At 30.8% G+C, this 12,496-nt stretch overlaps 1 protein-coding gene and 1 long non-coding RNA gene across 9 annotated transcripts in view; one reads left to right on the plus strand and one right to left on the minus strand.

Annotated features, from left to right (window-relative positions):
- The window catches only part of LOC142333864 (uncharacterized), a 782,720-nt gene that overhangs the window by 441,213 nt on the left and 329,011 nt on the right, over positions 1-12,496 (plus strand). The gene's annotated exons all lie outside the window — the stretch shown is intronic.
- Positions 1,532-7,497, minus strand: LOC142333707 (uncharacterized). The gene is made up of 2 exons (XR_012758660.1): positions 7,236-7,497; positions 1,532-1,697 (listed from the first exon to the last, which is right to left on the minus strand). It is a non-coding gene; the product is annotated as an uncharacterized LOC142333707 (long non-coding RNA).

The following is a 12,496-nucleotide window of genomic DNA, read 5'->3' on the forward strand; positions in this document are numbered from 1 at the left end:
GCAAATAGATGAAGAAAGAAGCATTTGGAAAAATATAGTTAAAAGAAGAGACAGGCTTATAGGCCACATACTAAGGCATCCTGGAATAGTCGCTTTAATTTTGGAAGGACAGGTAGAAGGGAAAACTTGTGTAGGCAGGCCACGTTTGGAATATGTAAAACAAATTGTTAGGGATGTAGGATGTAGAGGGTATACTGAAATGAAACGACTAGCACTAGGTAGGGAATCTTGGAGAGCTGCATCAAACCAGTCAAATGACTGAAGACAAAAAAAAAAAAAAAAAAAAAAAAAATAGAATATAATTTTTTTTTTGTTGAAAAAGTCAATCGCAAAAATTGGAATAGATTTTTTGTTCTTTTCCTTTATCATCCTTTAATAAAGATACTTTTCAAGAATTTTTGTAAAATTTATAATAATTGTTTAATTTTTTATAATTGTAAAAGTTTATGATTACAATTATGATTTATAAAAAACAGACCTGGTTACTTTAACTAATGACTTAACAATATAAAATGACAATCAATTGTTACGTATTTAACATTAAAATTTTACATTTTTATATATTTTAATTATAAATTATAATTCATCCTGAAGATGGCAGTATAGCCGAAAGCGCTTGAGGAACTCAAATATAATTTAGATAAGTTGTTCTTAAAATTGTGCATAATTACCAAACCGTGCCATGTTCGAAAAAGTTAAAGTTTATAATATATATATATATATATATATATATATATACGCTATTACGAAATGTCTACTTTTTTTAAATTGTAGACCTGAAATATCAAACAGTATTTTGAAAATGTTCTTTTTGTTAATTTAGCGTTTATAACTTAACCTATATTTAAATACTTTTTAGAAAAAACATTCTTAAAAGTTATTCCTGAATTCTATAAAATTATAATTATTTTTGCTCCGATTTAATTTTTAATAATATTATCTAACAAAATCTTTAAGTACTTTATAAATCAATCTCTGCATCAGGAAAAAGGAAAGTTTATCCTTCCTATAATAAGCAAGCATCGGTATTTTAGAAAATCGTATAAGCATGAAAGCATGTATACGGATTTATGTAAGTTTAAAAAATTTAGTCGAGAAGTAAGGTAACGATGAATTGTTGAAGTGTTGGACACGCTTGTTGCTATACATGACCTCCTATACCGGCATTCCAATCCTTGACATTAATGAAAATACTTTTTTTAGCCTCCGGAACCACCGTAAGGTATTACTTCAGTGGATGATGTGTATGAATGTAAATGAAGTGTAGTCTTGTACAGTCTCAGGGTGACCACTCCTGAGATGTGTGGTTAATTGAAACCCAACCACCAGAGAACATCGGTATCCACGATCTAGTATTCAAGGCAATTCCTTTTATACGGATTTGAATACTAGATCGTAATGAAATTACTGGATTAATGAGAATACTTCTCATATATATTTGTTTACGCTACTTAAATTTTAATTGGTAACATACAACAGTAGATTAATACGAGTAAATTATTGCAGGGAAACCATAAAAAATTAAAGAAAATTTAAATTTATTTATTTATTTGTTTATTTATAAAGAACTATTTTGATGTAACGTCATTTTGATCTCTTGAATTATTTGGGAATCACATTTCTGTAAATCATCCACTTGCATTACCCCACAGGAGTTATAGGTATTCCTCCAATGCGATATCTGCGAACTCTTTGATCTGAAAATAAAAATAATTAAAATTGTTACTTCCTATTTATTTTATACCATAATTTAAGTAATAAAATAATTTTATTACAACTTAATATTATATTCTCCTAAAAAAATCTGATGTGGACAACAAATGACTTCCTTGTACGTCTATTAAATTACGTTTACATATTTTTTTAAACTGAAAAGAACATAAAATTTTATTTCATTAAACACTTTTGATATTTTTTCATATATATATATATTTTTTTTTTGTTATTGAATTATTATTCATCGTAAATTGTTTGTACAATCAAGGTTAATAATTATTAATAAATAAATAATTTAAATTAAAAAAAAAAGTTAAAAAAGAACAGAAGATGAAGTAGGATTTGGAATGGTGTGCCTTCTCCTTGTAAGATTCAAATATTTCATTAATTAAAATTTTATTTTGCTGTAACTCTGGAATCAATGAAATAATTACCAGTTATGATATATCGTTGAAAAGCTTTGAATGACGTCTTATTACTGCGGTTAAGAAAAAGTCAAAAATCCAATTTGTTTTGGATTTTGGGCTTTTTTAAATACTTTTGGTTCAGTCAATTGTAATCAAAAGGGGATGTGCACAACTAGATATTACAACAGACCTAAATCAAAAATTTCAACATCCTATGCGTAATCGTTTTTGAGTTATGCGAGATACATTCATATGTACATACGTATGTACACACATCACGCCGGAACTAGACAAAATGGATTCAGAGATGGTCAAAACTGATATTTCCGTTGAAATCTGGAAACCGTAATTTTTCGTTATTAATAAATTATTAACTTTTGATTGTAAAAGAAGTTTTACAATAAATAATAATTCAATAATAACAATAAAAAAAGAGAAAAAAATATCAGTTTTTAATGAAATAAAATTTTATGTACTTTTCATTACATGAAATGTGTATTTGTAATTTAATAGGCGTACAAGGAAGTCATGTGGTGTTCGTACTAGACATTTTAATTTAATATTTTCCATTTTCTTACATAAGGTATTTAAATTTATTCAACATGTTTATTTCGTGCTATTTACTTTATAAAATACACCGTAGATTTGTTGTTTATTTTATCAATATATACAAATATATAACTATGAAAATGGTTTTTGTCTGTTTGTAAAAATCGACTGTAGAATTTCTGTATAAACTTGCTTTTTTAATTACGAGTAGTTATAACTAAATATTGTATTAGATATTTTATTTGTTTTTAAAATTTTTAAATGAAATTTTATATTATAAAATTAATGGAAAATTTAATTGCATCTTTCCGATAATATTTTTTTTCAATACAAATGATATTTTTTCATATAAAATCTTTTTAAATAGCAATTTTTTATGTCAAAAACCATATGAAAAATAATTTTTAACTCTTAATTATCTGAGAAACTTGTACGACTGTTTTATTCGTCAGAAGTAATTTAACTGGAAAACGAAGCGTGTATTAGCAGTGTTATCTGAAATTTCTTTCTTCTTTTTTACATTTGGAACATATCTTGAATTTCTTCTTTTTACGTGGACATCTTGTTCATATATAAATATTTTTCTCTCTCTCTCTTGTTCTTCTACTCCCCCGGGCCGGATTCTGTAAAGTATTACACAGTGTGTCCTTTACACCAACGGGCCTGTACGTCTCGGCTCGCCGGTCGGATCTCACTTTGCGCCCGCCTCAAACCCCCAGAGTAGGATCAACCAGGCCCGGCTATGCCGTTCCTGGGTCCTCGCTCCGGGAGCCGGGACTCGGTCTTTATACCGATGCCTCTAACGGGAACACTCCGAGCGAAGCATCCCCGCCAGGACTCTGTCTTTATCGCTCGGGGGGTCGAGAGTCCCCGTGCCTCATCGCAACCGCCTACTCGCGCAAGCACGTGTGAACGGCAGCTCCGCAGAGGGCTGTCCCTCATCCCCGAGCCACCCCTCCTTTTCCTGAAGAACTCTCGCCACGAACCCAACAATGGTATCAAAACTCTTGGAGATCCGCAACATGGTAGCGATGATGTTCTCCACGCTGAGCACATATATATATATGCACGGTTAATTCACTATATGTGTGATATAAAGTTTATCCTTTAGAATATGCAATAAATATTTTTTACTGTATGAAAAATTCTACGTTTGTACCGGGATTTGTACAGATCTTACGGATGAAGCCTATTGAAATCATTTAGGTTGAGATCGATGATCGGTAAACCATTTAATGTTTAGAAATTTACATCTTTTTATTAATTGCCGACATTTATTTCTTTTCTATGTAAATAATAATTCAAACCGTTTTTTTCTGTAACATTTAATAAAATTGATAAAATCATGTTTGTTTTATTCTTACGTTTTAGTGAAAATATTTATTATAGGACCATAATATATTCATTTTTTTTAAATATTACAAAATAATCATCTAATTGTATAGAAAAATTCTTTTATTAAAAAGATATCTTTGCCTTTTTGGTGATTTTTCATTTTACGCCCTCCCACAAGTTTTTCACATAAAAATTACTTAATTCTATCTGCGTTATTATAATCGATGAATAATTCATTACAGAAACAGGTACTTACGTATTAACGCCACCGCAGCTACAGCTTTGTTTAAAAACAAAGTAATCAATCGGATTTCGGTGGAAATTGGGCCGATATAGAGTTTAACATAGATTCAAAACAGTCTATTTATTAATTTTAATAAATATGTATTTATTTTAAAAATATAATTTAACCAAACTTAACCTATTTTCGCTAACCTTGACTAATTAACAGGAGTATTTTGATTATTTAAATAACAAAAAATTGCAATAATTACTGAATTAATTAAATAAATACTCAAAAAATTACGGTGTTAATTAGTCAAGGTTAGCGAGCGTAGGTTAAGTTTGGTTAAATTATATTTATAAAATAAATAAATATAAATAACCATTTATTATAATTAATAAGGAAACTGTTCGTTCATTTTCCACCGAAATCCGATTGACTACTTTGTTTTTAAATAAAGCTGTAACTGCAGTGGCGTTAATACGTAAGTGCCCAGAACCACACTAACGTATTGTTTTATACCGGTCATTTTCAATGTATTAACATATTAGTCAAGGTTAGCGAGGGAAGAGAGAGGAGGTTAAAATCGAGTGAAGCGATAATAGATTGAAAAATGTACCTGAGAAAGGTGCGTGTGCTGATTATTTATTATAAAGATGGTCCAGGAACGACGATAGAAATAGACGAGTCCGTATTTTCAAAAATAAGTACAATAAGGGCAGAATTCTTCCAAATAGGTAAGTATTTGGAGGAAAATTATAAATATAATCTAACGAAACTTAACCTACACTCGCTTCGTTCGTTAGCCTTAGTTAATTAACACAGTAATGTTCTGATTATTTAAATAATAAATTCAGTAATTTTTGCAAGCATTTATTATTTAAATAATAAGAACATTACTCTTTAGCCAAGGTTAGCGAGCGTAGGTTAGATTATATTTATAATTATAAACGATAATGCTTATATTTTTAATATGTAAAATATGTTAATACGTTTAAAGTGACCAGTAAAAAAAAAACATGTTGGTGTGTTTGGTTAAATGTTTTATTCATCAATTATTATAAAACATGTTAAAAATGTAATTTTTATGCGAAAAAAATGGGGGGTACTCACTTTTTAAAAAAAATAAACCAACATTTTTCAACCTTTTAAGGTTCAAAATTATAAGGAAAAATATTATTAAAAGCAGTAAGTTTGGTAAAAGTCTTAAATCACGATGTTTGTTTGAACTTTGCCGGTAAGAATCCGCAGAACCAGACGGCACGGCGAAATCAACTTACTACGTTTACAGTTATAAACATGACCTAACCTAAAAGTGAAATAGAAATAGGAAAAAAAAATAAGCGTGAAAACATTATATTTCAGTTTAATTAGATTAGTAATAAACAATACTTTCAAAAAATATCTCGAATTTTGGTAGACAAAATTTTCTATTTGATGAACCGCGGGACTCGAATATGTACTCTTTTCCTCAAAAAAGGTGGATTTACGAATCGTACCGCTAGGTTGAAGTACTTGATAGTACTAGGTAGGGTTGAAAAACTTTATAATGTACTTGAAGTAATAACATTTTAAAAATATATATTACAGCTTGTTTGAATAGTAAATGCTTTATATAAATGAAAGTACCGAAGATGAAACAGTTTTTTTATTTCCCATCGCTTCATTAAAAAAAATAATAAATAAATTAATAAACGTATTAGTTTACAAGGGATTATAACTGCTAATAAAACACAAACTGTAGGAGATTGTTGCAAATGTGGCAACAAAGATTTGTTATATAAAACAGAAATAAACTGGATCGGTAAAAATTTTATCCTACAATTACAACTATTTGAACTAATCGATGGAGAAATAAAAACCATTTCATTTATTAATAATATAAAAACTGTGCCCACAGATACGATAAAAATCGAGGGTTACACTTACAAAGTATTAAGTGCAATATTTCTTTACGGATCTTCGATTCGTAAAGTTCATTATACTAATTTTATTAATAAAGGAAAAATATGGTATGAAGTAAATTATATGACTATCGATAAAAAATATCGGCCGTAAAATTCAATTTGTTTGTTCTAGAAAGGCAATAAATTTTAATAATAAATCCATAACATAACAAAACGCAGCGATATAAAAAAAAAATTCCAATGAAATTGGAAACCGTGCGATAAGTCTGGCAGATATAATTTTTTTTGCTCAAAAAACAAAAATTTCTGTAATATAAATAAAATTGTTTTTCACAAAACGATACTGATATCAAAAAAAGGTAAGACAGTGCATTTCTATTATCAAAAGCTGTTATTAATTTTGAATATTCTTAAAAAAAAAAAAATACAAGTTAGATATATGTAATAGGCAATAGATATACAATAAAAGATAATAAACAATATTTAAGCTTTCCACATAGTAAGCAAAAAATAGAAAAAATTGTTAAAACCTGTTATCACCCGATTTTATTTATATGTAATACATATCACATTTACATGAATAATACAATCCTTATGATTATTCGTTGTTTAATAAATGAAATCGGACCGGTAAGAGTTTTGTAACAATTTTTATTTATTTTTTGCTTATTATATGGAAAGCTTAAATATTGTTTATTATCTATTATTGTATATATATTGTCTATTACATATATATAACATGTATTTTTTTTTTAAAGAATATTCAAAATTAATTACAGACTTTGATAATAGAAATGTAGTCTTACCTTTTTTGATATCAGTATCCTTTTAACAGTTTTATTTCTGACAGAAATTTTTGTTTTTTGAGCGTAAGAAACGATATCTGCGAGACTCTTCTTACCGTACGGTTTACAATTTCATTGTAACTTTTTTGGATAAATAAATATACCTAATTAAAAAAAAAATTCATTAATTAATGATGATTATGTATTTAGAAAAGTAGTTGAAAAATTAAAATTTCACAATAAAAAAATGAAATTCTATTACAGTTGAGTAAAATTTAATGTAAATTATTTAATATTTAAATGAATAACTTACTTTGGATTTCACTTTCGTCATTATTCTCGTAATATTGAGCATCAACCACGGCGATATTAATGATATAAAATAACACTAGAAGGGTTAGGAAATTGATAATAGTTTTCACCTTCATTATTAACAAAATCCAAATACTATTCGACTGTTGATTTACAAATTAACGATAAATATTTAGTAATCCTATTCTTTTATATAAAACAAAATCGGAAGGAAATCCGTTAAAAAAAATAAATAGTAAACAAGTAACGGAATAGATAAGAGGCACAGGTTTGAGGATGCGGTTGCTAATTTTATGATATATTTATTTTTCAGTCGAGGAATCATTATCGACAAAAAAAGCCACAAAATAATATTTTTACAATCACAAAGAATCAAAAAATATTATTTAGTATTCACTCCCTCCCCAAAATAATCTTGTATCCTTTACTTAATTGTACTACAAGGAAGTATTGTAATCGCGAAAAACTTCGGTTTTCACATTTAAACGGAAGTATCTATTATGTCCTTCCGTGAATCCATTTTGAATAGTTTCGGCGTGACGTCTTTACGTACTTATGTATCTCGTATAACTCAAAAACGATTAGCCGTAGGTAGTTGAAATTTTAGATTTAGGACTGTTATAACATCTAGTTGTGAACCTTCCCTTTTGATTCCGATAGACTGCACCAAAAATGACCAAAAAAGCCTAAAATCCAGAACATCTGGATTTTGGACGTTTTCTTAACTGCAGTAATAAGCCCTAATTGATAGCTTTTCAACGATATATCATAAGGGTACTTATTTTCATTAGCACAGTTACAGCCAAATAGAATTTTAATTAATTAAATATTTGGATCTTACAAGGGGAAGGCACATCGGTTCGAATCCGATTTTATTTCCTTTTTTTAACTTTTTTTTTTAATTTAAATATATTAATTTATTAATAATTATTACATGTGATTGAAAAAAAAAATTCAGTAAATAATACTTCAATAATAGCGATAAAAATACATATATATATATATATATATATATATATATATGAAAAAAAAATCAGAAGTTATTAAATAAAATTTTATGTTTTTTAAAAATTTTTGTAATTTAATAGGTGTATAAGGAAGTCATGGGGTGTCTACATCAGATTTTTTTGTGTATATCTTGCTTCAGAAAAGGAATTAGCGACAGTTTTTTGATTTTATATTTTCTACATCGATAAATGACTGCAAAAGTTTTTTGCCTATCCCATTACAATGATTTATCTATGGTAACGATATTTTTTTAGTTGTTTTTTTGTATTAACAAAAAAAGATTATTTATTTTTAAGAAATAAATATTTATACAAAAAATAAGGAAAACTTCGTAAAAACTTCCTAATTGTTTTCAGTACAAGGAACACGCGCGCGCGCGTGCACACACACACACACACACACACACATTGTAAGAATTTAAATGTATTTAATTTAAAATTCTTATAGGTCATCGAAAAATTACCAGTAATAAGAAAATCCTTTTCGGCACGCTGGAAGGCGGAGGTAGAGTTTACCGGAGTTAAGTAGGATAAAAAAAAGATTTCCACCTTAAAGTTAAGAAAAACTTCAAGACCACAATACCTCAGTACGATAATGGTTGCATGTGAAAAAAAGTTTCACATGTTTAAAATACAAGTCCCATGTTCTTACAATTCCAGCAATATTTTGGCCATCCCTTGCCGTAAGGGTTGGTCATATCAAAAATTGTCGCAGACAGATGTTTTACTTAATACATGGTCGTTAGACGACTAACGACCACTTTAAACTTATTCGATGCTGTGCCTATTAAGGTGGGTATAATTTTTTTGTCTTAGAAACCACATTTTTTTTAACTTTCTGGACCAATGGTCGGTGATATCAAAATGCTTTACTTACATAAGTTTTAGGCCCTTATCCAAAGAAAAGTAGGAAATTTAAACGAATTCGATATTTTACTATATATATAAGCTATACCGATTTTTTTTTTCTAAAACGCTCTCTCATTTCCACCCCCATGGTCCGATTTTGCCCATTAACGAAGTCGAACGATATTTTTGGGTCGATATATTTTATGTATAAATTTGAAAGGATTGGCGCAAAATTACGGCAATTATCGTGTCCACAAGAAAGTGAAATATATGTATATATCTTTGGTAACAATAAATATTTTTTTTTAATTGTTTTTTTGTATTAACAAAAAAGATTATTTTTTTAAAGAAATTAATATTTAAAAAAAATATATATATAAATTTTTGAGCTGACGGGGGATGTGAAGCGCGAAGATATGTAGAAAACTTCCCTAAGTCGAATCATGGTACCCATTACAACAGATAGCTTTTTTATGAAATCTACCTAAAAATCATATTTCCCTATGTAATTGAGGTAAAATATTAATTGGGAGTCCAAAATACCCTAATCGGGATATCACAAAGTGTTTTTAGACGTGATCTTGAGCCGATGCGCACAACGCACTTCATCTGCACAGCTGTCAGTGAATGCAATGGCGGCAGTTGAGCGGAAAATATAGTGCATTTTGTGGTTAGCGGAATATATATCAGTTATCACTGTTCGACGGACTTTCCGGCTTGTGTATGGCCACGATCGCCTTTATGCAAACATTAGACGCTAGTAAGTACAGAAATCTGGCAACGTGGAAATGAAACGGTTCTCCGGATGGCCCAGAACGAGTGAAGAAGAGCTGAGAGCGTATACGCCAAAGTTGTTTAAAAAGCCCAAAAAATCAATCTAAAGTTGAAGTTTACAATTAAAAATTTCAAATACAACTATTTAAAATGTGCTGCACAAGAATTTATTCCTTTACTCTCACAAAATTAAGCTCACAAACTTAAGGGTCATCCTAAACGTGTTGAATTCGCAAGTAAAATGGCTAATAACATTGATGATGACGAAAATGTTTTTTTTTTGTTTTTTTTTTTTTTTTTAGCCCTACATCCCCGAGCCGGACAATTAAGTATACTCGACTCGGGGACGTGTCCTTTCCGGATCTTTTAATTGCCTGCCTCTAATCTCCAACGTAAGAACCAGGCCCCGGCTATGCCGTTCCCAGCCCCCCGCCGGAGACCGGGCCGGGTCTCGGTCTTTTCTTTTGCCAGCCTCAAACCGACGGCGCAGGAGCCGTCGGTTAGAAGCCGCCAAAGCGTATCCGGGAACCCATACCGCCGGCCGGGTCTCGGTCTTTTCATTCATTCGCACCTAACGGACCCCAGGATTCCCCGCTCCATCACGGTAACCCACACACCAGGGCATGTGAGCCCTCAGGAACGGGGCTGTCCGCCCAGCCCTACTATAAGCTACACCCCTCAGTATCCCAGTCGTCTTGCCTCATCTTCTTTTATTCTGATAACTGTTCTTGCAAATATTGCAAAATTATTCCGGTTTCCGGACATAGCCAAGAGCCACTCCGAGAGCCGCTCCGGTCGCGTATGCATCAGTCCTGCATTTATAAGTTGTTCCTCCCATCGTCTGCACTCAAAAATAGTGTGTTCGGCATCGTCAACCGCATGGCAGTAACAACAGATCGGTGACTTTCTCCTGCCAAACCTATGCAGTTATTGTTCAAGCACTATGTCCCGACATGAGTTGCGTTGTGCGGTAATCTAATTCATCATGAGAGCGATCTAGCCGAGAATCCAGGTCCGGGATAATTCTTCTTGTCCATGCGGCCACTGCTGAACCCGCCCGTGCCACCTTCCATTGTTCTCGTATAATAGAACTGGCCTCATCTTTGGCTACACCGGACGCCCTTAGTTTTCGTCCTTTAATCTGCAGACGAAACATTTTTAAAACGTGTTATGTTTACGGATGAAACATCTTTCTGTTTCAGTGGATGTCAACCGGCGTAATTGTACGCCGGTTGACATCCACTGAATCTAAGCACGGGATCTAAGCAAGTCAGATTATTTTGTATGCCAGAGATTCGCCAAAAATAAATCGAAGTGCGGTTTGATGTCTGATCGTGTGGTAGGCCCATTCATTTTTCATGAGCCTACTATCACAGAGAATGTTTATTTAGATATCTACAACTATAGGTTTTCGTCAAGTTGACCAAATTGAATAAGAAAGTAACTATTTCAACAAGATGGTGCGCCCCACGCTTAGCCGTGCCGTTCGATGAAAGATTCCATAATCGTCGGATAGATAGGGCCTGTCCTGTACTTTGGCCTCGGGGAAGCCCAGATTTGACACCCCTAGACTCTTTACTTCCTTGTACCAAGGAAGTAAATCTTAAATTAAACACACTGTAATGAAAAAATAATTTTATGACGGTATCTCAGAACGGATTTGATGATGATATGTAAATTAAAATTAAAATTTTATGCTATGAATTTCACGTAATCTATTATTTACATTTAAGTGCGTTTAATTTAATGGTGGTATTTCAAAAATTTCTTTTACATATTTTGTATTTATTTATGTGATCGTTTTTGTTCATGAAATAATGAACTATAACCAAAAAGTAAACACCGGAATGTACCGATAACTAGCGGAAAATCCCGATTTGTTAGTATCAATTTCTAGAGTTAATTTTCTAATTTAACTTTCGTTATATCAATTTTCATTATTAAAAAAAATAATATTTTTATACAAGTGGTAATCAATTTTGGACGCCTAGTAATCCCATTCCGAGATGCCGCCCGCCAGGACAACTCGCCTGGAGGCGTGCCGCAGGCACGCCCTGTAGCTAGTGTGTATATATATATATATATATAATAAGGAAGGAGTTAAATTTTTATTAATTTTGTTTATTATTATTATTATAACAATAATTACGGTTGATGTTGATTTCTTATTAACTGGTATACCGTGTGTTTAAGCGTGTAACAAAATATTATACAATTATTTCAAATTAATCTCCAGTAAAACTGAGTAGTATTTCGATTATCCGAAAGAGTACGAAAATCAAAGTTTGAAAACTCGTATTTTCCAGCTGTACAATTCTGAATAATCTTGGTTGGTAAAAAAATAAAAAAAAACACATTTTTTAAAATCTATTTTTATCTTTATTAAAAATTAGCCAGCAAAAATACTTCCTACTAGACGTATTAAGAGATAATAATCTATAAAAATGATTCCGCATCGGATATCCTTTACCGCATATTAATCCCACATCGTAATAGTTATTTTGTTTTAAAGGATATCCTTTAGATTAGAATTATATAAAAGCCTAGAATTACGGGATATTTTTACGCAGCAGATAATTTGATTTTTTTTTTATGATGAAGCAGAGAATTATTATTAGCTTCTTAACTTTCC

The sequence above is a fragment of the Lycorma delicatula genome, chromosome 13 (assembly GCF_047948215.1).
Source record: "Lycorma delicatula isolate Av1 chromosome 13, ASM4794821v1, whole genome shotgun sequence".
Lineage (NCBI taxonomy): Eukaryota > Metazoa > Arthropoda > Insecta > Hemiptera > Fulgoridae > Lycorma > Lycorma delicatula.